The sequence below is a fragment of the Pinus tabuliformis genome, chromosome J (genome assembly GCF_031772625.1).
Source record: "Pinus tabuliformis cultivar Carrire ecotype Pingquan chromosome J, CPIR1, whole genome shotgun sequence".
NCBI classification, from domain to species: domain Eukaryota; kingdom Viridiplantae; phylum Streptophyta; class Pinopsida; order Pinales; family Pinaceae; genus Pinus; species Pinus tabuliformis.
In genome coordinates, this window is record NC_142295.1 from 1,473,672,727 (window position 1) to 1,473,675,290 (window position 2,564).

Consider the following 2,564-nt stretch of genomic DNA (forward strand, 5'->3'; position numbering starts at 1 on the left):
TACGTCAGCTACATTCTCATTTATATTACAGTACATTAGAGAAATTTCTTTTGATTGGACCTTTTCTCTTACAAAATGATATTGTGTGTCTATATGCTTTGACCTTGCATGATATACAGGATTATTCCCCAGTTTAATGGTGCTTTGATTATCACATCTGATTAATGTAGGTTCTTATTGACCTTCACCAACATCTTCAAGCATTCTTCTGAGCCATATAGCTTCACAGGTGCTACTTCATAATTCTTTATATTCTGCATCAGTTGATGACAAGGAAACTGTTGCCTGTTTCTTGCTGCTCCATGATATGGCTGCTGATCATATGTTGAAGACGTATCCAGTGGTGGATTTCCTGTCATCTAGATTTCCAGCCCAGTCAGAATCAGAATGACCAGTCGATGTTAGTTTCAGTCTTTGCAGCCTTCCTCCAGTGATCAAACATGCTCTTACAAAGGGATTTTAAGGTGTCATGGTCAAATTTTGTCATTTCACTGAGTTTTCAAGTAAAATTTGGTCACTAGGTATTAGGTCTAGGGTTTGATTTCACTCCTATCAAAATTGTCCAAATGTCGGTCCATGTCACCATTCAGCTGAGTCTACCATCATTTAGAGAGTTTTCATCATCAAGTCAAGTTCCACTGCGTCATTTTACACCTTGTTCATGCTTCACTTGCGCCTAGGTAAGGTTCATTTCCCTCTCCTAGGGTTTTGAAGGCAATTTCTCTTGGATGGTCAAATCATCATCAAAACTTGCATCTTGATGTTCATACACCTTCCCCTATCCTTAATTTACCTTATTAAATACTTTCCATCACTGAGATCCCCAAAATTCCTCATTTTTCCACAAACCCTAGTTTCTTTCTATAACTTGGCAATTTTCTAGGTTGGGCCTGTGTTTAGCCCTTTTGGACCCCTTCCCCTCACTAAATCTTTGAAATTCCACTTTCCCATACTTCCTAACATCCCTCCCTACTTCAAAAAAATTTCTCAAGAATTTAGAAGCCCCTTATCCCCTTCATTTCGCTTCATTTCGACAAATCCCCTGTTCCACACAGCGGGGTAGATTTTACTCAAATGATGTTTATGAGCAAGAAAAGATGAATTTTGGAAAACTGAGAGAGGTGTTTGTCCATAATAGGCCAAGGAAGAAAAACCTCCTTCACTTTTTACACAGGTGCATGGTTTAGGAGAAATGTAAAAAATACAGTTGCCTCGGGAGAATTGATGCACCTCTGAAGTCACCTTGGGAAAATCAATTTTTCTCCTAGCTTGGTTGGCCAAAAGACTTTATTGATAAGTCAAATGATAACTATACACAAAGATATTTCCAATGAGCTATCATGAGCTCAATTTGGAGTTGAAGAAGACCTTCAAAAGTTGACTGCAACAGCACTCTACCTTTAGGCAGCCTCATTTGGCACATTTTGACCAGTCTTGGGAGATTTGATTTTTGATAGGGAAAATGAACTACAAATTGAAAAATTATAGTTGGGTTGGAAATTAGACTCAAATACCTTTCCAACGAGCTATCCCGTGCCCAATTTGGACACCGGGAAGGCCTCCAAAAGTCTCTTGCAAAAAGCATTACGCATAGGGCAGGTGGTGCGGCGCACATAACTGGCGCGGTGCATTGGGCTTAAATTTCCAGTGTAAAAATACACTGGCGCCGCGCATAGAGAAGGCGTGGCGCATAGAGCTTCCAAGCTCGATTTTCTAAAAACTTCATCAAATCGCCCAAATTGCACGGATTTGCCTTGTGACAAGTAGGTAGAGCCTCCGTCATTGTGTTTTATCCAAGTTTGTGCTTATATCATGGTGGTTGAAGAATGGTAATTGTTTTAAACACAAAATCAAACCCTACCATTTGAAATTCTAAGATACTTGCTGCCTAGGGTTTGAATAACCATTTTGCTACCAAATCTATCATTCCTCAATCACTCCCTACTCCATTTTCCCTTGATTTCCCTATTCCCCAAATTCACTAATCCCCTCTCCCCATTCCCAAAGCCACAAACTCAAACTCCCAAACCCTAGTCCCATACTAAAAACTCCCAAACTACTCCCTAACCCCTGTTCCCTTGATTAAACCCTACCCCCAGCAGTCCCTAAATCCCTCATTATTTGTTCTTCCCCCTATAGTTGTATCACTCTTCCCCTTGGTGGCAAAAGTCAAAATACACCATCAAGACAGTTCAACACATCACAGCTCACCTATTTCTCATCAAGGCAGCTCCAAGACAGTTCATCCACTAGTAGAGATGGCATCTGATCCGTCATATGATTATGAAGAGGAGACCCAAAGTGACTCACCCACGGAGGGACATGCACCCAAGAGACCTCATAAAGGTGGCAAAACATTCGGGAGAATCACCAAGCTGCCCAAAGAAGGAGGGTGGCACTTCACTTGAGTAGGAGGTTAATGCCGATTGAGAGTCATGGCTTGAAAGAGCCAACATCCACTTAGAGAGACTACTGGACAAGGCCGACAAGGAGAAGGAATTGCTGAGACACATGGCTTTTCATTACATGGGGAGGAACAAAGTTTGCAAGGCGCGAATCAGGAA